This window comes from Sorex araneus, chromosome 2, assembly GCF_027595985.1.
Source record: "Sorex araneus isolate mSorAra2 chromosome 2, mSorAra2.pri, whole genome shotgun sequence".
Taxonomy (NCBI): domain Eukaryota; kingdom Metazoa; phylum Chordata; class Mammalia; order Eulipotyphla; family Soricidae; genus Sorex; species Sorex araneus.
This window is the reverse complement of record NC_073303.1, coordinates 49,215,443-49,241,498: the sequence shown is the minus strand read 5'-3', so window position 1 is coordinate 49,241,498 and position 26,056 is coordinate 49,215,443. Positions and strand designations below refer to the sequence as shown.

The 26,056-nt window shown below is 42.4% G+C and overlaps 1 protein-coding gene across 9 annotated transcripts in view; it reads left to right on the top strand.

Moving 5' to 3' along the window:
* Positions 1 to 22,601: 22,601 nt before the first annotated feature.
* The window catches only part of AOPEP (aminopeptidase O (putative)), a 402,612-nt gene continuing 399,157 nt past the window's right edge, over positions 22,602 to 26,056 (top strand). For 8 of the 9 annotated variants that reach the window (XR_008628432.1, XR_008628433.1, XM_055125012.1 and 5 more), the window contains exon 1: positions 22,602 to 22,703. The gene's annotated coding sequence lies outside the window, so the exon portion shown is untranslated. Of the gene's footprint in view, positions 22,704 to 23,604; positions 24,261 to 26,056 lie in introns of those variants that run through there. The other variant, XM_055125009.1, reaches the window with a different exon arrangement.

Here is a 26,056-nt window from a genome sequence, read left to right as displayed (position 1 = left end):
CAAGCCCTCCAAGTATCGTTTACTTGGTGGTCCCTTCTCTATCTCAGCTGCCTTTTCCCCCAGCATGTGAGGCCAGCTTCTAAGCCATGGAGCAATCTCTACTATCCTTGGGTGTTAGTGTCCATTTCTGTTATTTTATATTCCACAAATGAGTGCAGTCATTCTATGTCTCTCTTTCTGACCCATTTCACTTATCATGATACTCTCCTTGTCGATCCACTTATATGCAAATTTCATGACTTCATCTTTTCTAACAGCTGCATAGTATTCCATTGTGTAGATGTACCAAAGTTTCTTTAACTAGTCATCTTGGGCTTTTTCCAGATTCTGGCTATTGTAAATGGTGCTGCAATAAAAATACAAGTGCAGAGATCATTTCTACTGCACTTTTTTGAATCTCGGGGATATATTCCCAGAAGTGGTATTGCTGGGTCAAATGGGAGCTCAATTTCTAATATTTTGAGAAACATTCATATTGCTTTCCAAAAGGGCTGAACCAGTTGGTATTCCCACCAGTAGTGAAGGAAATTCCCCTTCTCTCCACATCCATGCCAACATTGGTTGCTCTTGTTCTTTTGGATGTGTGCCAGTCTCGGTGGTGTGAGATGATATCTCATTGTTGTCTGCATCTTCCTGATGATTAGTGATGAGGAGCATTTTTTCATGTGCCTTTTGGCCATTTGGATTTCTTCTTTGAGAAAGTTTCTATTCATTTCATTTCCCCATTTTCTTTCTTTTTTTTTCTTTTTGGGTCACACCTGGAGATGCACAGGGGTTACTCCTGGCTCTGCGCTCAGGAATCACCCCTAGCAGTGCTCAGGGGACCATATGGGATGCTGGAAATGGAACCCGGGTCCGCTGCATGCAAGGCAAATGCCCTACCCGCTGTGCTATTGCTCTAGCCCCTCATCTCCCCATTTTCTGATGGGATTGGATGTGTTCTTCTTGTAGAGTTCAACCAGTGCCTTGTATATCCTTGATATCAACCCCTTATGAGATGGGTATTGGGTGAATATCCTTTACCATTCTGTAGACTGTCTTTGTATTCTGGCCACTATTTCTTTTGAGGTACAGAAGCTTCATAGTTTAAGATAGCCCCATTTGTTTATCTCTGTTTCCACTTGTGTGGTAAGTGGCATTTTGACTCATTTCACTCAGCATTATACAAGAGAGGTATTTTCAAGGGAAAAATCAAATCCTGTTAAAAACAACAACAAAACAGCCCTCCCCTCAGCAGACCAATACCACATGGATAGCTGGGGAAAAGTACATGCAAAGGCCCATAAATGAGGCACATCAGACAAATGGCACAAGAATTGCTGAAAATTAGATAGCAGTCACTTAAAGCCACCTATCGTCAAATGTTGGCTCTTACTTGAAGTGGGAAAGGTATACCCTCTTTCTCTTCTTTTTGATGCGGTGTGGTTGAGGTGGAGGTACTCTGAGTCATAAATTTTGTTTCATGGTGCCAAGTATGAAAGATTGTAGTAGAATAAAGATTAAATTTATGCTTTAGTGATTCACTCTAGGTGCAATGGAAACAGATACTGCTGCAGAGAGAGAGAGAGCGAGAGAGAGAGAGGAAAGGAGGGAAGGAGAGGGAGAGGGAGAACTTTGTGCATGAATAAAAATGGAAGCTGTAGACAAAGAAAGCATTGCAATTATATTTGGATATATTTGGGCTGCAGCGCCCAGGCAAATGTGAAATTTAAAATACTCATTCAAGTGAGTTTCCAAGATGAAAGAACACCACTAATTTAAATTATTAGTTATTGGGACTGTTATTAGATGTTTCTTAAGATGGCTGTACTTTGTAATCACCTAGAACACTTCAAAACTACTGATGTTTTGATTCCATCCTCAAAAATTCTGGGTGTAAGCCTGGGCATTTGTATTTTTAAATGTCTTTACATTATCTTTATGAGAAGCCAAATTGCATATTTCTGATCTAAAGAATAATGGGAACTCTAGGATAAGAGGTAGGTGACATTTGGAGGGGAGCAGCAGAAAAGGGTAGATGAAACAAGATCAATAATTCATTAACAATGGTTTGTTTTCAAGTAAGTCATTTAGAACAGTTTTTTAAAAAAGACATCCTTATTGAGTGTCTGTGGTTTATTATATTACTAATGATGGTTTCCAGTCTACATCATTCCAATACCACACCTTCCACCAGATTGCCCACCTGAGTAGAGGAACAATCGTCCTGCATAGCTATATATTCTTTAGTCTTATGATCTCCCCCATACTGTGTTTACCTCTCTACATTCACTCAGAAGTGAAGATGGTCATTGGTAATTTTGTCTCCATCCTGTTGCCTGGCTCCTAAACTGGCTGTGGCAAGGGCAGTGACCTACTTTGCAGTATCATCTCCTTTAATAGTTCTTGCTGGGTCAACTCAGTTTCTGGGAGATAGCAATTTTATGAAAATTGCATGGTAATCTGGAAGGTGACCAGTGGTTCTCCTATGTCCCCTTTTAGGGAAGGCATATGGTGACCATTCTCCCTCCCATCTGTCAGGGCAGCTCTGAAATTCCCTTGCCATTGATGGGAAAATTCAAACAAAAGTCAAAGCAATAATCAATGTCATTTAGTGAATAAGTGATGGAGACAGGAACAGAATCCAGACATTCTAACTTGGGGATCCCCTGCTTTTAAGTCTAAATGGCTCTTTTTATTTTAATCCAGCTGTGTTGAGTTAATAAGACATTGACAAAATCCAGTCCTGTCTTTTGTAGAGTTAACATATTTAATATTCACTTCAGCTATTTGTTGTCTGTTTAATAAGTTTTGTTTGTCTTCCCAGATGCACATTATTTGGCAGTGTTTAATCACACAATTGTTTACATTATTTCCCATTTGCTTTCAAGTCTTGCCAAGAGAGACTTGGTGTAAACTAGCTGTCTGCAGCAGCCACACTAAGTTAAGTCTTTAAAAGGGTCTAATAGGGTCTATATAAATAAACAAAATGATACGGAAAATGCCTCCATTTAAATTTACTACATGCAAGCCTGTGGTAAATATACAGACCTTGTTCCACAGAACAGAGAGGATTAAATATTATGCAGGACAGTATCACCCATGTAATGATTACAGACAGCTATTTATGTTTAGATTTAGATTTGATCTATATCTTACACACAGATCCTTTTAGTGGCAAAATTTTAATCATTTTGCTAGCAAAGCCTCACTTAAGCTTTTATATTTTTGTTTTTTAAAGTCAGTGAAGCAAATTTTCTGTCTTCCCATTACTAAGCCAATGAGTCCTAAAAATAATGAAAACAGCATCTTTCTGAACATATTTGCCTCATTGTGAAATAATTCCACACATAGGCCTCTTCTTTTGGGGGTGACAGATTCTGTAGAACTATCTTCATGTATAAGATCAATACAGTACAATGATAAGCTAAAATCAGTACTAATAAACAGGTTAAAAGTGAATTTTATATCCACTTCATCAAAAAATGTTCCGTGAGTAGCTGTGTGTATCTGGCATTGTGTGGACTCGCAACCGGGCAGAGGTTTGCAGACCTCTGGAAAGTCTTGTCTTTGCCCTTGAAGAATGACTAACTTAAAAGAGCTTGTTTTCTCTGTCTTTTTCTCGTGTTGACCATTCTGGTGCAAGCTTTCCCCTGCTTCTTCAGAACAGCGTACACTTTAGCTGTGTTCTTTTCAGTACTTTCTTCTGCAGCATATGTATAAAATTAGAACTCCTCTCAATGGCTAGTTTGGCCGGTTACCTTAACTTGTGGCTAATTCTTCCTACTTTGAATCCCATAACTTGAGATATAAGCCTACAAATTCCTTAAACTTCAAGGAAAAGGGTCATATTTTATTGATCTTTGTATCCTGTGCTTAAACAGTCAATAAATAACCTTTGGATCAATGAATGAACAATAGTAACAATCTCTGAAAAATAACAGCCAACTTTAATACCTGATTGTAATGTGTAAATTAACCTCTTCTGCGATTATACTAGATTGGTATTGAGACTTGTCCATATTGCTTTATTGTGAAAGATTAGTGTTGTCCAAAACATGGAGAGAGCATTTCTGTTTCTTTTATTTTGTTAAAATGTGTTGTTGAATAAGATAAACCACACAAAACTGTTCATGGTTGGGTTTCAGTCATACAATGATCTAACATCCATCCTTCCACCAGTGCACATTTCCTAGCATCAGTGTCCTCCGTTTCCCTTCCACTATTCCCCAACACCCTCCTCCCTCCTCCCTTACCCTACCTCTATGGCAAGCACTCTCTCTCTCTCTCTCTCTCTCTCTCTCTCTCTCTCTCTCTCCTTTTGTGCATTATGGTTTGAAATACAGGTACTAAGAGGCCATTGGGAAGGTAAGGCTGGAGTAGGTTTATTTTTTTTTGTAGTAAAACAGATTTTATTGGGGAGGGAAGGAAAATGAGAGAGAGAAGGGGGGAGGGAGTAGTATGTTCAAGGAAGAACATGGACTTCTCCAAGGGCAAAGAGAGCCCTTAGGCGCATCACAGCATCAGATAGGAAAGTACACATCTCAAGAGGAGATGGGCGCAAGCAACACATGAGCTCAGGTAGCATATGCGCTGGAGTAGCTTTTTAAACTTGTTGGAAGCTTTGGGGTGTGAACATGACTGCCAAGGCTTCCGGTAGTACAGGGAAGTGGGGGAGTAGCCCAACCTGAACCAGAGAAAGCCTGGAGATTTCAGTCACAAAACCCACAAACCAGAATTTTCAGTAGATTATATCTCAGTGAGGTCCATCCCAAGTTGGCAGAGTCTAGTCAGGGGCATGGAGGCTATTTTGGATTGCAGAAGCAAGAGGCTGCTGGGGGCTCTGCTTGGGGGGGCACCAGGCTGATCTGCCACCCTCCAATTTACCCTGGTCTTGTGTGGGTCCGTGTCTTTTAATCCCTTCTTAGACTTATTTATGGGTCTCTGAAGCAAGGCTGATAAATAAGCTTCTGTGGTTGAGCTGGAGGTGGTGGCTTGGCTCTCACATAGCTAACTTTTGACCATTTAATTTCTCAGAAAACTTGGTCTCAAGATGTTGGGGACTGGCTAGAGGAGCAGTAGCAATTTGGGGGTACCTTGAAGGCACCATCAGGCTACTGATGCACTCTCCCTGCAGGTAAGGTTGACCTGTTGGTGGCACTGCACCCCCAGAGAATTTGTATTTCATCTGGAGTATCTCACTTAAATTGCTTTTTTTAAAAAAATCATTGCTGATTTTTGAGTATCATGATGAGAATATTATGGTATGTTTAAGAGAGTGACTCCTTATATGTCATAAATACATACATATTTAGGGACAAAATTCAATGATGTCTACAATTTACTCTCATAGAGGAAGGCTGGGGGCAGGGGAGGAGGAGGCAGGTGGGGAGGGTGATGGGATGGAAATTGGAGTCATTGGCTCTGGAAATGTACACTGGTGAAGGAATGGATATTGGAATATTGTATGACTAAAGCCAATCATAAACAAGTTTGTAATTGTGTATCTCACAATGATACAATTAAAAGAAAAACCATGAAATTCACTTGTTCTGGCATTTCTAACTCATTCTTATGTGTTGTTGACATTGCTCATTTATTGGACCATACTTTGAATTGTTCAGTAATAGAACATAAGCAAACACTTAAAGGTAAGTAAATAAAAACATGCAAGAAAGTTCTTTAAAAAGTGAACAAGAAAAACGAAGTGTAATCATAATATACTTTGTGGTTCTGTGGTGAATTAAAGAATGGTTACATTAGTCTATTCGAGTTGGTGTAACAAAATACAGGATAGTTTAAGTGACAGATATTTATTTCTCTCAATTCCTGGGGCTGGGGAGTCCAAGACAAAGGTGCTCACAGGTTGTTTTCCTGGTGAGGTCTTTCTCCCCGGCTTGCAAACAGCTGCTTCCTCTCTGTATCCTCATGTGGCAGGGAGTTTGTGGGATCAGAAAACTCCGACTTCTCTTCTTCCGTTATCAGGGCACTCATCCATCAGAGGACCTACCCTCAGGACCTCTGCTAAGCCAAGTTACTTCACAAAGACACCATTTAGGATTTCAAAATACCAATTTAGGGAGAATACAATATTGTTTGCTGCAATTGTCAATGATGCAAATAGTTATTCATTTCATTGAAAGTAGTTAATAGTAAAAAAGAATGGCAATAGTATAAAACTAAATATCCACCTAAATGAAAATTAAAAACTAAATATAAACTCAATGAAATGCCAAAAATAATACCAAAAATTGGTGACTCAAGAAAAACCATCATGAAGACTATCTTTTCACGAGAATTCCTGCTGTTCTCTGCTTACTACTGCTTTTTACAAATTCAGAAGCTGGCATGTTAGAAGTCAGTTGATTTTTATGGTTATTCTATTAGTTATTTAATTTTGTGTATTAGTTAAATTCTGTGATATTACTTTGTGTATATAATGTGTATGTAATAAAATGTGTATATTTGCTTGAAATTTAAAAGCAATTAAAATTGAAAATATAGTATGCTATATAGAGTTTGGTGTTTTTGAATAACTTTGGCTTTTCTTTTGGCTCAGTGTTCTAGTGAAAGACAGAACTAAGTTTCCAAGTTAATCATGCCAATTAAAGCATGAAAATATTTCATTTGTTTTGTAGTTCTGTTTTGTGGTCACACTCACTGATGCTTAGGGCCACATCTGGCTCTGTGCTCAGAGGCCTGACAGTGCTGAGGGGACCACAGCGAGATGCAATAGCTGCACACCAGGCAAATACTTAATCTCTGTGCTCTTTCCAACCCCTAGTAAATATTTAATTTAAAAAAAATAATTAATCACCTAAAGTAGATATTGGAAACATAAATATCACATAGATTGATTGTTTGCTATATTTAGCAAATAAAGGTAAGTTCTGAGAAGTTTTTTTGTTGAAATACTTAAATATTGTTTTTCATTTGAAGTGCAAATTTAATTTGACACTGTGTTTTTAAAAAACTTTTATTAGTGAATCACCGTGAGGTACAGTTACAAACTTATGAACTTTCATGTTTGCATTTCATATAGTGATTGTTTACATCCCTCCACCAGTGCCATTCTCCTCCACCAATGTTCCCAGTATCCCTCCCACCACCCCCACCCCAACCCCCACCACCTCCCTGCAGCAGGGCATTCCCTTTTGTTCTCTCTCCTTTTGAGTGTTATGGTTTGCAATAGAGGTATTGAGTGGCCATCATGTTTGGTCTATAGTCTACTTTCTGCACGCATCTTTTAACCCAATGCAAGAAATATTAAGAGTCATGAAAATTGCTAAACTGGAACAAAATGGGAGTGGGAGATAATTTTTTTCTTGTCTTTTGCTTTTTGGTCACATACAGCCATGCTGTGGGGTTACTCCTGATTCTTCACTCAGGAATTTCTTCTTGCAATGTTCAGGGGACCATATGAGAAACTGGGGATTGAAACCAGGTCAACCACATGCAAGGCAAATGCTCTATCTATCTATCTATCTATCTATCTATCTATCTATCTATCTATCTACTGTCGCTCCAGCCCCTGGGAGATGCTTTTTAATTTATTCTGTCTAGATGCAGGTGACTCAGGAGATCACTCAAGGTAGTAGTGTGGTGACACAAATTTTTGTTTGCTCCAGTCCTCTTGTTTTCATAATCATTTTTATAAATAGTTACAGCAAGTATGTTTGTTATAGGAAATGGTTAAATTGTATTCCTTGAAAATAAACCTTGGCCTTTATGTAAATTATTCTGTGCCTGATAAGGGGCAGGCTGGAGGGATGGGAGGTAACTTGGGACATTAATGAAGAAAAGGTCACACGGGTTGGTGTTGAAATATGGAATACCTGAAACGATCATAGTATGAATGTCATTGTAAATCATGGTGTTTAATTTAGCCTGGCTGCCCACCTATGAGATGGCCAGACTTCTTCGTCAAGACCCTGGATAAACGGTTTGAGGCTCTTCATGTTCCTGGAGCAAGCAGACGCCACTGGGCTACACTAGCACATGACAGGGACAAATGGAGATGTTACTGGCGCCTGCTTGAGCAAATCAATGAGCAATGGGATGACAAGTGACAGTGACTAAAATTTTAGGGTCAGAGACATAGCTCAAAGGAATGAGCACATACTTTGCCAGCCGGAGATGTGGATTTAATTCCCGGCACTGCACAACCCCTAAGCATCACCAGAAGCCACACTTTAGCACAGAGACATGAGCAGTCCCTGAGCACCGTCAGGTGTGACCCCAAAACAAAGCAAATAAAATCAATTAAATGGCTATAACTTTATAAAATATACTAAATGTGAAGAAGATATAGAGGAACTCATAGTTCTATATCAAATGTGGGCCCTATCAAATGTGGGAAATATATGGAGCAATTCACATATTACAGGAAATGTACGTGTCACACTGAGACTGGTAGTGTGTGGACCCAGTGGTGTTGAAGGGGTCACAGAGTGCCAGGGATAAGTCTAAGGGCCTCACACACACCATGCATGTGGTTAGCATCTCAAACATCTCTGAACAGAAAGTCCCCAAACTGTCTTCTATCTGGAGATGAAGACTTTGACTTGTGGCTCAACTCTAGGAGTCTACGACTTAAACACACTAAGTATAGTGACAAAATGCCAAAAAGTTCTAGAGTTCTCTGTGTTTCTACACAGAATTATACAATTGTTAACAAAAGCCATAGTTTTAGTAAAGGTCAGAAATCACTATAATCCAGGGTGAGAATTATCTGAATGTCTTCAATCAACCATGAGGTAAACTCCACTCCTTTACGGAGGTCGACACAGTTCCTGCAAAGCCATCTGGCATTCCCAGTTAGGGCAGCTAACGGGATTCTCATTTCTGCAAAACTGATGAAAGGTGCATGAATGAGTCTGTATACTGCCATTCTAGTCTAGGCTCAAAAATATAATTTGGAGTATAAAGTTCATTCATAAGTTTTCCATTATTATGATCTGGCAAATCAAAAACAAGGTGACATAAAATGTGGTGAAATTATTTGTGATTGCATCTTGAGATTTAATTTCAAAACTGACAACTCACCTAAACATTCTGTTCAACTGAGGTAGAAATAAAAACAATAGGGTAATATCACCTAAAAGAGTGCATCATTGAGGGCTGGAGCAATAGCACAGCGGGTAGGGTGTTTGCCTTGGACGCGGCTGACCTGGGTTCGATTCCCAGCATCCAATATGGTACCCTGAGCACCGCCAGGAGTGACCCCTGTGCATCACCGGGCGTGACCCAAAAAGAAAAAAAAAGAGTGTATCATTGATTCTCAGTAGTGTGACATTACTTTCTCTAATGGAGACAGTTAATATCTTGGATCAGAGTTAAGAATAATGTATTATGAGGCAAATACTATTGTTCTATCATCACTGTATCACTGTATCACTGTCATCCTGTTGCTCATCGATTTGCTCAAGCGGGCACCAGTAATGTCTCCATAGTCCCTGTCAAATTCAGGGTCAGGGAAATGAGGCCCATTATTGTTACTGTTTTTGGCATATCGAATACACCATGGGTAGCTTGCCAGATTGCCGTGCAAGATTCTGCATCGCTCTCTTCCGGGATCTTTGTTTGTTCTATCATAACCTCAGAAAAAACTATTTGCATATAAAGTAGTGATTTTTCTCTTTCTATCATCTGTTCATGTTTTCTTTTTTGGAGTTGTCACCTTTTTCCAAAACTAATGGTAGAGAGATGTTACACGTAACTCCTTTGTACTTATTGCCTCCAACCCACTACTACCCCCAAGGTTTAACCACCCATTGTTTCTCTTTTTAAAAAATTTTTAAAATTTTTTGATGAGTCACTGTGTGATACAGTTACAGACTTACAAACTTGCATGATTACATTTCAGTCATACAATATTCGAGCACCCATCCCTCCACCCGTGCCCATTCTCCATCGCCATTGTTTTCAGTATCCCTCCTGCCACCCCACCCCCCACCCTCTGTGGCTGGCACATACCCTCTTTCTCTCTCTCCTTCTGACACCTGTTATCTTTCTTGAATGGTGGAGTGTTTCTTGTGCTTTAAATTTCAGCACAGCAAAAATTCTAAGCTAGAGAGCTAAATGAAGAACACAAAGGTTTATTGCAATGGGGAAAGTGAACTACTCCTCATTCACCCTACAGCACTCAGAATAAATCACAAATTAATAGCATACTATAATGATTTCATCAAAAGCCAACTCTGTCTTATTCATCTCAGTCATTATTAATGCAGGAAAATTATTCTATACCTTAAATTCCCCCATATGTATTATATTTCAAAATCTTATTATGTTTTCCCTCAATTAAGAACCTCAGGAGTCTCAGACCGGGGTCAATACCGGCACACGCTCCGCCGAGACTCGACCCGGGCTGCCACACTTTGGTGCAGCTGCTCTGCTGCTGATTGACCACGATCCGGAGGCCAGCTAGACTACTTTTGGTCCCAGAAACTGCTTACAGCCATGTCTCTAGACTGTGAACTAAGCCATTGCCCCATGCTGCCCCAGGAAGAGAAATGATGCAATTTCCAACATAAATCTCCCTGAACTTAATTACTAAAATACAGAAATCCTAACCCGATAGCGGCCAAGCGACTTCATATCTCTTCATTCTCAGCAATGGAAAACTAATTATCAAATGCTTCCTTGTCAGTAGGGCTGGGTTTTTTTTGGGCGGGAAACTCCAACAACAATAGTGAATTTTGTGTAGAAATATGGAATGTAATCAAGGTAAAGAGAAAATGAAGTGAAATTTATCAGTTACGCAGGCTGGGGTGGGGGGGTTGGGGGTGGGAGGTATACTGGGGGTTTTGGTGGTGGAATATGGGCACTGGTGAAGGGACGGGTGTTTGAGCATTGTATAACTGAGACATAAGCCTGAGAACTTTGTAACTTTCCACATGGTGATTCAATAAAATAAATAATTAAGGGGCTGGAGCAATAGCACAGCGGGTAGGGCGTTTGCCTTGCACGCGGCCGACCCGGGTTCGATTCCCAGCATCCCATATGGTCCCCTGAGCACCGCCAGGAGTAATTCCTGATTGCAGAGCCAGGAGTAACCCCTGTGCATTGCCAGGTGTGACCCAAAAAGAAAAAAAAATTTTAATAAATAATTAAAAAAAAGAATCTCAGAATTTCTAGTCACTTTGGCCATTGGCCTTTTTTTTTTAGTACATCTCAATCAGTGAAATTATTTACTAATTTCTGCTCTTTTTTTAAACAAATAAATAATAAAATTTAAGTTTCTCTGATTAAAACAAAACATTCTGGTGGAAGACAAATTTTTATGGCAGAGTATATTAACAGGATTCTTTTGTGTTTGGAAGAATTTTCCAAGATCCTCTACAAAGTATTTAACCTTCTTTCAAAAACTCAGTGTTTCATGAAAAACAGAAACAACCAAATGAAAGCTCAGCTGTGTGATTTCCACCTTACCATTTGCTGCTGTGGAACTCAAGGGCCTGTGTGTGAAAGCCCCTGCAGGACTTGTGGAGGAAGTTTACAGTTCTAGACTTTGCACAATGTATCCTTTCTTTATGCTGATTTTGCTCTGTATATTTTTACTGTAATAAATCATAAACATTAGTCCAACTAAAAATAGAGACTCGGTTTTAATAAGGAGTCATGTGATTTCCTAAAAAAATACAATACATAAATACAGGTGACTGTTGAACAACGGTCATCTTGTTCCACATGCAATTTGATCTCAAGCTCCTTTAAAAGGTGAAAGAACAATATAGGAAGTGCGAATGGTTATGCGTGTCCTCAACAGATTCTCTCATTTTTGTTCTTGAGACTAAAAAATTATTTATCATTAAATTAAATTTAGTAACTTAAGGAAGACTGAAGTTAATGAAAGAGATCATAAAAATATCCTAGATAGCACATGCTCAGTGGATCTAGATGTTATAATTAGTCACATTAGTCTTCTGGCAACAGCAATAAAATAGCACTTGGGCTAAGAAATTTTCCTGAAATGATTTTACTATTATTCTTACGTACATGGAACCATATCTAAATGGAATGAAAACATTTAATTTGGGATCTCATGTGTGAACGTGCAGGTTTTAATTAAGTTTTTCCAGGAATGCAGAAAAGATTAGGAAGCAGCAATACTATTGAGTTACTAAGATTTCTCTTGGTCCTCGCTGTGAGTGGATTTTCTTATGTTGCCATATATCACTTGTATCATTTGTCTTCCCGTTGATCTTCGATTTGCTTAAGCGGGCACCAGTAACGTCTCCATTTGTCCCTGTCACGTGCTAGTGTAGCCCAATGATATTTGCTCGCTCCAGGAACAGGAAGAGTCTCAAACCGTTCATTCAGGGTTTTGACGAAGAAGTCTGACCATCTTGTTGGTGGGCAGCCACGCAGTCTTTTGACGTCCCGTGGAATCCAGTCAGTGACAGCTCTAGTCCAGCGGTCATCTCTGAATTGCATTACATGTCCGGCCCATCTGATTTTTGATGTCTTGGCAAAAGAGACAGCGAATCTGGTCTTGACCATCAACAGAGGTCAGAACTCTGGATTCCTTCTCTCACTTGAGTGAGACGTGATACTCCTAGCATAGCTCTTTCATTCCTCTTTGGGATACCCTAATAGCGTTCTCATCCTGCTTGCGTAGGGCCCAGGTCTCTGAGACATACGTTAGTGCTTTGCCATATATGCCATATATAGATCAACAATTATCCAAAGGCAGATTTCTTCCCTCCATTTCATCCATAGACAATGTATTTTTTTTCATGTGTCTCCTTTCTGACCTCCAAAATTAGGGGCGTCAAAGTTATAAAATAATCCTGCAAACACACGTATATATACCTGAATCCCACTGAGCACCTCCCTGCACCACCAGCACCAGCCACTGAGACCAGCTGCCCACCCCAGCCTGGAGGTGGTCAGCCACTGCCTCTTCACCAGCCGAGGACACCGCTCTCACGATGGCCACCGTACAAATACCCCAAGATTCTTCCCTTGCACTCCTTCTAGCTTGTTTCCTATTGTCCTGCTTTTTCCAATGCCCCTCTGACCTTTTGCTTAGTATCATCTGATTTTATCTCCTGTCAGTGCTAGTTTCTTGGTGTGTCTTTTTCCTTGCAATCCTGGCTTTGTTATACGGAGGTCAACTAACACATCCCAGAGCTCTGATCATTCATGTAATAAACCATTTTTTTTTCTCCATGGTATACCCTGGAGCTCTTTGATGTCAGAGACATGGCTTTTTGTTATTTTTTTCCACGCTTCTATCTTCAGATCCTAGAAATGTACCTAAGACATGGCAGTATCTAGTAAACACTGCACTGCTGAAAGCAAAAATTTATGTCACCATCTGGCACAAATTCAGTTGGCAGGAATGTATACATAATAAGTTTCACACCCTCTCTCATTGGGTATACTCCACAAAGCTCAGAAGTGAGAGACTAGAGAAACTAGAGATGGGGTCAAAGGTCTTTCTTTACTAGAAGTCAAAAACTCCATGACCTCCCAGAGAGATAGCACAGCAGGTAGGGTGCTTGCCTTGCATGCAGCGACCTAGTTCAAGGATTATTTTAGTCTCCTTCTCTGGTAAAAGTGAACATTTAGTTCTGAATTTCTATCCCCCCCACCCCCATATCTTATCCATGATTCCTTAAGTCCTCATTGTGTGCTTTGAAATCGCTTATTTTTAGAAAAAGAGGCATCACTCTTGGTTGCTATACCCTTGGAAATGACCCTGTCCCTTCAAACAAACTACAGACTTTACTGCTTCTGGTATCAACCCCCGTCTTCTTTGTAGCAACAGGACCTATAACCCAAGCTGCTACATGGATGTATATAAAATCTATAGTGATCTCTGTTGACTGTATTGATCAAGACATTGTTGCGCATGGTTGTCAGGCCAAACATTATATTCAGTTTTTATTTACAACCTAATGTTATTTCCTCCTGGAAATGTGCAAATATTTTAAATCCTAAATTTATGTTTTGACACAATTTTTTCACCTTTCTCTCCTCGAACCTCAGTGATTTTTAGAATTATTCTAACATGGTAACTCAAGCTGCATTCTACCATTCTCAGTCCCTTTGCTGTGAACTTTAGTGACTTCAAATGGGCCAGAAATAAGGAAGGAAGATAAGGAAGACAGATTCTAGCTTAATTTCCTTATTTTTAAGAGAAGTTCTATTACAAATTTACAGGTTTATATTAACTACATTTGTTATCTAGGTAAAAATTAGAGTTAGAAAATATAAAATTATTTAGTGGTATCTTCTCATTATGCAGATTATAAAGATGCAAGTTTAGGAGTTAGAGAGATAGTACAGAGGTTAATATTTTATATGCACCTGATTTGGGTTTGGCCTTCAGCAATCTGTATGATTTCCTAAGACCCATCAGAAGAGCAAGTCCTGAGTATCACTGGTATGACCCACAAACAAACAAACAAACAAACAAAATGCAAGCTCAAAGAAGCTGAGTTCCTAATATAACTCAGAAATAGAGACAGATCATAAGTAACTATAGCCTTTTATTTAGCGAATGGGAATCTAATAGATCACCCATACCTAGAAACCCTAGGGTCTCTTATTTAAAGGAAAGGCACAAGTTTGTGATCCGATGATAATAAAGACCCATTCATTCCTGCTCAAAACTGTAGGAATAGCATACCAACAGTTGAACTGATTATGGGGTATGTGAAAAAAGATATTGTAAAGATAGTTTGTCTACAGTGATCAGTAGAACAGAACACAAAAAAGGAACTTATGTAGCATGTAGAAAAGAAGACGGTGGCAACAATAGATGCAAAAAAGGACAGGAGTAATAGTAAAGGTATAGACAGTTAGCATGAAAATAAGTCTTAGTATGGAAAAGAGTAAAGAAATAAAGTTACAACACAAAACATGTTGAAATTGTTTTGGGGGGCCAAGTGATAGAACAACTGGTAGTGCATTTCCCTTGCATGTGTCCAACACGGGTTCAATCCCCAGCATCCCATATGGTCCGCTGAGCACTGAAAGGAGTGATTCCTTAGTGCAGAGTCAGGAGTAAGGCCTGAGCATCGCCAGGTGTGGCCCAAAGAGAAAAAAAAATTCCATTTCTTTTGGCCAGCCATACCCAATAGTGTACAGGGTTTACTCCTGGCTCTTTGTTCGGGGCTCACTTTGGGCAAGATTTGGGGGAACATACAGGGTACCTGGGATTAAACTTGAGTTGGCTGCAAGCAAGGCAAGTTCCCTACCTTCTATACTTTCTTTATAATACCCATTCTTTCTTCTTTTTTAAAATTTCAAATAAAAATTTATTGCAAGCAGCAACATCAAAGAAAATTTTATAAATGGCCTAATACAAGACGGTCAGCATCTCAACCAATGTCATCAATGAGGACGTGGCCATACACGTGGTACTGGGGGGGTCAAACCAGGCTTGGGTCAGCTGAGTGCCAGGCATATGCGTGAACCTCTGTGCTATCTCTATGACCCCCAGCATGTTAACTCTTCATCCTATAATTATTACCTATAGTCAAGAGAGCAGCCAACTGTTCAAGGATCTTTTCTCATGCCTGCATCAGAAGAAACAAAGAAGGAAAATGACCCCGTACTATGTTAACTTACTTCCTTTTATTGCTATGTTATTATAAGGGGGTAAAATCTGTCCTAGGAGCACTTAGCAACCATCTCCTTCCATCTTATTGGCTGGACTATACTACTTCGTCAACCTTAGTTGTGTTGTAGGCAGGCAGACCAATTTGGTCTTGGTAATTGGACTTGAAAACTCACTGTGTTTCAGAACCAAGCAGCCTGAAGACATAAAGTCTGTTGAGATACAGAGACTAAGTAGATGGTCTGGGTCTTGGTTGCTGCATCTCAGCCTGAAAAGAGGCTCTGATGGGGAAACAAAGAACAGTAGAAAGATTGTCAATTCAACACTCTTCCACTTGACACCACCCCAGCAATGCACTTAACTACGTAGAAACTACAAGTGGAAGAAGTTTGGGAAAACCTGCAACACTACCTGCAGAAACAAACAGGGCCTACCCTCTGTCTCAATCACAGGCATCTCAACTCACGAAAGTGTTTTCCCCATCCTGGAGTTTCCCTCACATTTCTACTTCTCAACATGAGATGTGTGCTCCCAGGTTCTCTTTTCGGCAAGTTCCCTCCTCCCTCGTTCTCTCCTCTCATGTCTTCTAAATAAAGAGACTCTTTTGCGGCACTATTTCTCTTGTTCCTAAAATCCTTTTCTGCAAAGATTTGTGGACAAACCTGGGAAGCCGAATGAAAACAAGAACTGCCTTTCTTTCTTTTAAGAGCTGGATCCCTTGCTCCAGCCTGAGACCACAGCTCCCTGTCCTCAGTGGGGACACATTACTGTACCATGAAGGTCAAGTGAAACTCAGAATGGCCACATAGTTGGACTGGTGGGGGTGCTGGTGTCTGCCATGTGGGGCTCATGATGGACTTTACAATGGCTGACTCCTTAAGCACTTTCTCTGGGTAAACAAGGTGGGTTGAGCAGGAAGGTGCTCTCCCAGTCACTCATATGCTCCTCCACTCCCTCCTCATTTCACGGAAGTCACCTGAAACATTTTAGGGGATACTCCTGAGTCAACTGACTTGCAGTAGTTCATGCCACCCGGGAGTCCTACTTCTTTTAGTTACCCTTCTCCAACCCACAACAGTTATAAGGAAATCTAGGACCAAGGACAAATGACAGAGAGCAATTAGATTCCATTACTGGCTTACATTGATAATCATTTATCCATGGGGACTGGAGGGAATGCCTACCTTCTCAGAGGTGAGCAGATTATTCTTTAGGAGTCTGAAACACCCTTTGAGATGCAAAATTCCAAATGACTCCAGAGAGCAGACCTGGTTGTACCCTTGGGAGGAGAGATGCCAGGAGTTCTTAGACAAAGGCTGTGATAGGAATTCAAGAATAGACACTTGAACTTCAATGTTTCTCTAGCAACAGCCCAATTAACTCCCACCCATGTTAAAAATTTAGGATCAGGGCAGTCATGAAAAATATCCATACTTAACTTCCCCCTAGCTACTGTGAGCTTTCCACTCTAGAAGCTCAAGCCCAGCTCTCTCTCTCTCTCTCTCTCTCTCTCTCTCTCTCTCTCTCTCTCTCTCTCTCTCTCTCTCTCTCTCTCTCTCTCTCTCCCTTTCTCCTTTTCTTCCTCAATTAGTGTTTTACTTCACTGTCTTTCCCCGAAATTCTTTTCTCTAAGGGAAGGCAACAAACGTGGAATACCTGGGAAAGATTTGGGACTGAGTTTTCATTCTTGCAAAGAGCAGTTCCTTGCTCCAGCCTGGGTTCCACAGCTCTCCAGTAGAGAAAAATCATTTCCCAGGTGTGGTCTGACAATGATGACCTTGGGAAAGTATGATACATAAGGTTCATAAATGCAGGTCTCATCGAAGACTATCATCAATCCTAGATGTCCCAGGCCCTTTTGAGTGACCGAGTGGACAGAGAGGGAGACTAGACTGCCTTCTCAGGGCTAGGGCCTCTCTCCTCCCTGTTTCCCATGAGCCAGGTGGGTAGGACACCCCTCTCCTTTGCAGGTGGGAGGCACAGTAGAGCATCAGCAACATTACTAAAGAGAGAACATTAGGTTGAACATGATGAATTAAGCTATAAACAAGGAAGTACTTGCTAAATTTAATAACAGACTTTTGTTTCCTTGTCTCAATGATTTAAAATGAGCCTCTACTTCCCATGCAGAGATTTTTCTTCTTGCTATTCAGGTCTACATAAAACAGGCAAATGCATTTTCTGTGTTTTTATCTTGACTCCTAATCCTTATATAACTTAGATTTGAAAGAAGGAAAAAACACAACACAAATAAAGTAAGAAATAAGATGGTAATTTATCTCTTGGTACAGCTATAAAGATTGAGAAATCAGAGCTTGGGTCTCTGTACCTGAAGTCCTTAGGGATTCAGATTTCTTACAATTTTTTTTTTATTTTTATTTTTATTTTTTTTTTATTATTTTTTTTTTATTTTATTGAATCACCATGTGGAGGGTTACATAGTTCTCAGGATTATGTCGGTTATACAATTCTCAAACACCCTTCCCTTCACCAGTGCCCATCCTCCATCACCAACCCCCCCAGTATACCTGCCGCCCCCTCCCACCTCCCCAGTCCCCACCCTTGTACTTGATAAGTTTCACTTCGTTTATGCCTTATCTCGATTACATTCCATGTTTCAACACACAACTCACTACCGTTGTTGGGGTTTCCCCCAAAAAAGAAAAGCAGTCCTATTGCCAAGGAGGCATTTGATAGTTCTCCACTGCTAAGAATATAGAGATATTAAGTCCTGCTGTTTGTTACATAACTTTTCTTTTTTCCCCCTTGCCCCGCGCCACCGAGTTCACGCCTGTTTAGTAATCGCCACGCTGCCTGACAAGGGAAAAAAAAAAAAACGAAAAGGATGGTTATTTCCCGTCATCAGCAGACGTGGGGCTCTGGCTTAGTTGATAGACTAGTAGAGTGTCTGGAAGCAGTTTCTGGAACCGAAGGTCTTGCGCTGGTATCGGCTCCGGCTCGAGATTCCACCAGCGTCCCACTGTTCCATGTACATAATTTTCCCCCTTATATCCCGTTCCCACGCCACCAGGTCTGTTTGCTTAATGGACATCACACTTTAGTTGACGACACGACGCGTTTCTTCCCGAGAAAGAAGAAAATTTCTTCTCAGCTGGCGTGGGGATATAGCTTAGTTTAGTCTAGAGAGATGGCTACCGTTTTGATTGCCTTCAATATTTCAGCAACAGACTTACTATTCTTGTTAGGATCTCCCACAAAAGTCCGACCCATTAAAAGCGAACCATTACATATTGCTGATGCTAAGATGACATTAGGTCGCGCGGCCGCGCGGTTTTGGGTTTCTGTATAAAGTCCAGGGAAAGTACAACCAGAAATAACATCACTACAAACTTTTACCCTTTTATGGTGCTCATTAGATGGAGAAGTCCTGCGCTGTGTTCAGGAGGGAGGAGTTGAGAGAGAGAGACAGGTTAAAAGAATTGGGGGATGCCCGGGTCCCACTGTTTCAGCGCACCGTGGGGTCTCTGGTCCCATGCCGGAATTAGTTCAGTGGGCTGCCTGGAGTCCAAGGGCGCTCCCTTGGGCTCTTCCATCACGCTCGCTCCGCAGCCGGATCCAAAGGGAAGCACACGTGGGGGAGGTGGGTTTAAATATCTATCTGCGGTGGGCGGGGGTCGCCGCCCCCGCCCCCTGGGGTCTCCCGCAAGCGCGCGAAAGCGTCCTGTTTCAGCTGGATCGCCGGCTCCATTTTGCGCTCAGGAAAACCGCGGATCCTGCGCTGTGCTCAGGAGGGAGGAGTTGAGAGAGAGAGACAGGTTAAAAGAATTGGGGGATGCCCGGGTCCCACTGTTTCAGCGCACCGTGGGGTCTCTGGTCCCATGCCGGAATTAGTTCAGTGGGCTGCCTGGAGTCCAAGGGCGCTCCCTTGGGCTCTTCCATCACGCTCGCTCCGCAGCCGGATCCAAAGGCGATTTCTTACAATTTTTGCCTTCCCATAAGTCTCTGAAGGTTAAACAATAAACTAAATTATAATCACCTAAAAGTAGCCAACACATCTGCACTCTAGTCAATATAAAGAAGGATGGGAGGAAGAAAAATTTATGTCCCATCTATTTTATAAGGATGGTTGCTACATTATACTTACTTCCACTGACATTACCCAGCACAGTAACATTGAGCTGCATAGGAGACTGAGCAATCCTGTTGAGACTAAGCAATCAATTTTGAGTGGTCATATCTCCAGCTAAGACAGGATATTCTATCACTGAACTCAAGATCAGATGTGCACTAGTTGAAAGTCAATTACTCAAGGTCAATTGCACCACTTTTTGCTAGCAGTGAAAGAGGAAGCCTCAGTTTCCCCTTCCCAGCTTTTGAGATCAGCTTCCTTTTAACTGTCTCAATTCCACATATTAAATATTCCTGAAACTTCCTGGGTGCTTTCTGACTATTGGAAGTTAACCATTGCCAAATATTGTAAATTCTGCCCCAGACCTTAAGCTTTTAGAAAACTAAGAGTTAACAGGCAATATCTATGCAAATGGTCAAATAAATATATAAATAAACTAGTCAAATTATTCTGTTGTAACATTCTCTGTAACATTCTTGTCACTTTACAAGTAATACAAAGGCCCAGTTTTCATATATATGTATATTATATGCATATATACACCTATATACACATATTATGCATATATAAACTCCACAGGCTGGAGCAATAGCACAGTGGGTAGAGCGTTTGCCTTGCATAGGCCGACCTGGGTTCAATTCCTCCGTCCCTCTTGAAGAACCTGGCAAGCTACTGAGAGTATCCCACCCACACAGCAGATCTGGCAAGCTACCTTTGATGTATTGGATATGCCAAAAACAGTAACGAGTCTCACAATAGAAACACCACTGGTGCCTGCTCAAGCAAATTGATGAGCAACAGGATGACAGTGACAGTGACAGTGATATAAAATCCACAAAATGAGTCATAATCAACTTATTCCTATACTAAGTTCCTCCCCAACTGGGAATTTTCTTTCCCTTCTACTTTCCAACAAATCTTTCTATTTTCTTTTTGTGTTTTTTTTTATTTGGGGACCACACCCAGCTATGCTTAGGGTTATTCTTGCCTCTGAACTCTATTATGGTTTTGTTTCTTTCTTTGTTTTCTTTTTTTGGTCACACCCACCGATGTTACCTGGCTCTGCACTCAGGAATTACTCCTGGTCATGCTCAGGGATTGGGGGTGGCAGGGGGGGATCATATGGGATGCCGAGGATCAAACACCTGGAGCATCTTGTGCAAGGCAAATGCCCTCCCCGCTGTACTATCACTTTGGCCCCTTTGAAGAAGCTCGGGGCCTTGCCTCGCACACAGGACCTTCATGTCACTGTGTGCGTAAGCACAACCCTGGCTAGCCAGCTAATAAACTACCTGATTGCATTCCTGTGTGGTCCTTGTCTGCGGTCAGAGATCCAGAACTGTGCCCTAACAACATGAAAGCATGAAAGCAGATGTCTCAAGACGGGAGATGGGTGAAACATGTGCTCAAGTGCCTCAAGTGCTCTGCCATGTGGGCACAATCAAGATATGTGCTCAGGCTGCATATGCACATCCTTCCTTTGTTCTAGGTGGCTTTTATAGGGTTTTCCCCAACCTGCCCCATGAGGGGCGGGGAGGGGGGTTTGGGGGGTTACCTAGGTAAAAGTCTGTTGCTAGGATGGTTGCCAAAGGAGTAGAGTTGGGAGTTGTCAACGACCTTTCAAATTCCTTTTCTGGCCTTTTGTTCCTGCTGGTAATTCTCTTAGCCTGGAGGCATGGGGGGTGGGTGAGGAGGGGGAGAGTTTCAGCTTTCTCTGGGTCTGTTGCTGGCACCAGGAGAGGGTCATTTTTTTTTTTTTTTTTTTGCTTTTTGGGTCACACCCGGCGATGCACAGGGGTTACTCCTGGTTCTACACTCAGGAATTACTCCTGGCGGTGCTCAGGGGACCATATGGGATGCTGGGATTCAAACCCGGGTCGGCCGTGTGCAAGGCAAACGCCCTACCCGCTGTGCTATCGCTCCAGCCCCTCATTTTTTTTTTTTAAATAATGTAGGAGTTTTGCTATTTCTTCAGCCATTAGTTAAGCTGATTGAATTGGACAAGAATTCCACATTACTTTTTTTTTTTTTTTTATTGTGTCACCGTGAGATAGAGTTGCAAAGCTTTCATGTTTGAGATTCAGCCATACAATGATGGAACACCCATCCCTCCACTAGTGGAAATTTTCCACTACCCACATCCCAGTCCTCACCCTGCCTCCATGACAGACAATTTCCTCAATACTCTCTCTCTAATTTTGGGCATTATGTTTTGCTCAAAATTTCCTAGCATCATTCAAACCTACCTGCCAGGTGCAGACGCTAGATAATTTATTTCCATTGCTCATTTTGAATATCATGAGAGCTCGCACAACTGCAATTGCAAATGTAAATTTCTAGATTGTAAATGGTTGGGTTCCAGAGGTGAGGGTCTTATCAGGCCTTGGTTCCTGTGTTTGCAGCCCTGGTCCTACTTGTTTTTATTACTTTCTAGGAATTCCATTGCCATAGGGGCCCTCTCCTGTCTAACTGCCTGCATCACCTTCAATTTTCGGATGGGTCCTTCTATCTCTTGGTTACTTTTTCTCCAGATTTTTCACAAAGTTGGCTTCTTCCCCCCCCTCAGCTTAAAAAGAAGCTTCAGATGATACTATTTCATGTCTCAAACTAAAGCGGTGCCTTCCTGCCCAGGGTACCACTTTCGCTTCTGAGAAAGTTACTGTTTTCCTTCTGTGAACATTTATTTGTTGAGTTTTTCAATGTTCGCTTTCTCAACTAGAAAGAAATAGAGTCAGTGACTGCTGTACCAGGTTCTGTAACAGTGCTTGCAGGAAAAAATAACAATCACATGTAGAGGCAGAGTAGAGTAGAAAGAAATAGTGCACTTTTGTATGTCAGTCATGTTTTCTTCGGTGTCCACAATCTTCAATTAGGAGTCCCACACCGGTGGCTCCTCTGCGCCTGCGCACACCCTCCGCGGCCCCTCCCCGAGCAGGAGGTGGGAAGAGGCGGCGGCGACGCGGGAGCGGCGCGCGCCGATGACGTCACTGGCGCGTGCCCGGGTCTCCCGGGTAACCCGCGCTTGCGGAAGTGGCGCGCCGCGGCCGACGGCGGGGACAGGTGACTCCGAGCGACCCGGGCGCGGGACAGGCGGCGGCGGGGACGGGCGACTCGGCGCGCGGCGGGGACAGGCGGCGGCGGGGACGGGCGGGGGCGGCAGCCGAGCGCTGGCGGGCTCGCCCTCCGAGGGCCCGAGCGCCGCGGCCCGGCTTCCTCCGCGGGGTGCTGGTCTCGCCCTGGCGGGAAGCGGGTCCTTTCCTTTCCGGACCCGCGGGGTGGGCGCCGCGGAACCCAGGGTCCGGCGCCTGCGACCTGCAGGCCGAGACGCTGGCCCGGCCCCGACGCCCCTGGGGGACAGGCTGGGCCCAGCCGGCCCTGCAGGCCCGATGGTTTGCTTTTGGCGGTCACCAGGGCCACACGTGGCACAGTCTGGGCACCCCGGGCTCTAGCTGGCAGTGCCCGGGATCCTGGGCTGAAGGTGACAGTGCCCGGGACCCTGGGCTGAAGGTGACAGTTCCGGGAATGCAGGCAGTAGCCGACAGTGCCCGGGACCCTGGGCTGTAGCCGGTAGTGCCTCAGGAACACTGGGCTGTAGTGACAGTACCTCAGGACCTGGGCTGTAGCCGGTAGTGCCTCAGGAACACTGGGCTGTAGTGACAGTACCTCGGGACCCTGGGCTGTAGCCGGTAGTGCCTCAGGAACACTGGGCTGTAGTGACAGTACCTCAGGACCCTGGGCTGTAGCCGGTAGTGCCTCAGGAACACTGGGCTGTAGTGACAGTACCTCGGGACCCTGGGCTGTAGCCGGTAGTGCCTCAGGAACACTGGGCTGTAGTGACAGTACCTCGGGACCCTGGGCTGTAGCCGGTAGTGCCTCAGGAACACTGGACTGTAGTGACAGTACCTCGGGACCCTGGGCTGTAGCCGGTAGTGCCTCGGGACCCTGGGCTGTAGCTGGTAGTGCCTCAGGAACACTGGGTTGTAGCTGACCGTGCCTCGGGAACCTGGGCTGTAGCTGGTAGTGCCTCGGGAACGGATCTGTAGCTGACAGTACCCTGACCTCTGGGCTGTGACTGGCAGCGTCTGGGGATCCTGAGGTGTAGCTGGCAGTGCCCTGGGCTGTAGCTGTCAATACTCTGAAGAGGACAGGCCATGTGGTACTTTTGCAAATGCCAGGCTTGTGAACTGTCTCTCTTGTCCTGAGAATTTATTTTAAAGGCACAGATATTCTGTCTCCTTTTAAATCATACTTCATACATTTTATTTTCATACTTAAAATTATGTACTGTTGAGATTTTTACTCAGATGTACCTTAACTTTCATTCTTAAAGTAATATTCTGTAGAAGGGAATGACTTGAAAGAGTGTCTAATGATATGATATGAATGATATGATTAATTCTGTGGCTGTTTAAATTGATTGAACTTTGCAGTTATTTACATGTAGGAGAGAGTATGATATCTGGAATGATCCGAGATTCTTGCTTGGGTAACTGAGTAGGTGGTGGAGTTTCTCACGGATGTATGGGTGTGGCGACTATGGGTAGAGTGTATAGATCAGAGGGAAAGTGAACCTGGACCTGCACGGAACACCCACACCTCAGAAGTGGTAAGAGCCAGGTAGGAAGATGCATAGAAGAGAATAGTATTCAGAAGACTAAAATAGGAAAAAAAATTATTTTGTTATTTTGGTTGCACCTGGTGGTATTCAGGGGCTGCTCCTGGTTAGGTGCTGTCAGTGTGCAATGATCAATAATCCAGAATTAAGCATAGAGTGTACCAAACATGCTGTTGTTGACAGCACTCCTCTTTGTTGCGTTTCTTGCATGAAGAGGGTTAATGAGAGGAAACAGTTTAAAAAGCCCTGTTCTGAGGACAGAGGGATAGGACAGGGGTTCAGCTTCCCCTCATATAGCTGACCCTAATTCGATCCCTGGCACTGCATGGTCATTGATGAGCGTGCTCCCGCACCCAGAGCTGGGAGTAGCTTTCCAGCACTGTGGAATGTGGCTTAAAAACTTGCAAAAAAAAGCAAAATGTACATGCACAAAGAAGGCAGACACAAACTAGGTAAAATTTAAGCTAAGAAGGATAACTTTATATGGTTCTCTAATATTTCTTATTTAATATGCTGTCTCCTGCTTATCTGCTGGGGATGTGTTCCCAATTCTGTGTATACTGTTTTATTCTTATGGATGCATGCCTATGAGAAAGTTGAATATCTAAATTAGGTATGCTAAGAAATTGGTGGCAATAACAGTTAAATTGATTAATTATTTGGTATTGTAATTAATATACTTATATTATAATGAGCATCTCTGAGACCAACCCCAGAAGGAGCCAGGAGTAGCTCCTGAGCACTGTCATGTGTGACACCCTCCCAAACAATCCTAAAAGAATTGCAGCAGTATATTCTGATGGAAGTTAGGTGCATGTGGTTCTCTTTCCATATCCTGTCATACATGTAATATTTTGGACTGCAGGTGACTGCTGATAACTGAAACCACAGAAAGCAAAGTGATGGGAAGGAGGGGACAGAGGGATTACTGTATAAAGTTACCTTTGGTGTCCTCAAAAGTTTAAAAATAGAAAATTTGGAATTCTGAGGGTTTGATTTTATAGAACAGTTGGGCTCAAAGGGAAGTGTGGGATTTGAGGTTAAAGTGCTCTAATGGCAATAAAGAAGAAAACGTTTTATCTAAAGAAGTGAGGATTCTCAACCCGAGGAACATTTCTGTTTGTGAGGGATGACTTTGCATTTTAGGATGCACTGTGGTCTTGGTTTTGGTTTTGGTCTTACATTCTTGGTCTCATCTGATGCCAACAGCTGACACCAATAGCTGCCTCCTCCTGTTATGACCATCAGAAATGTTTCCAGACTTACTGGCACCCTGGACAGAGCAGAATCAGCTCTGGGTTAGGCTACTGCCCTGAGTCCGAGGAACAGATATGAAGAACATAAGTGCAGGAAACTATTGGCAAGGCACAGAGAAAGAAAAGGGAGAGAGGGGGTTGTGTTCTGAGATTAGGCTATAGAAATGAAATGTTTCAAGGTGGGAACTATTCCAAGTACTGAAGATATCAATATTGAAGACAGGATTGTTGATACTGCTAGTGATTTTGGGAAGAGAAGATGGACTATTGTTATAGAACAAGCTATAAGTCAGGCGCCCATTGATAGCCTAAGAACTTCTGAAACGAGAGCAGAACTCCTTCTAGATGTTTATTTCCTTATTCCATTAGCTCTTTTCTCATATGACCCTTAGCATTCACGTCCCTCTTGCAGTGTTTCAAATAATCAGTTTATCTTTATTTTTTTTGTGTGTGTGGTTTTTTTTTTTTTTAATTTGGTAGTGTTTTTGGAAGCTTTTTGGGGGGTGGATTACTTATTTGATGTTCTTAGTCTGATTTTGAAA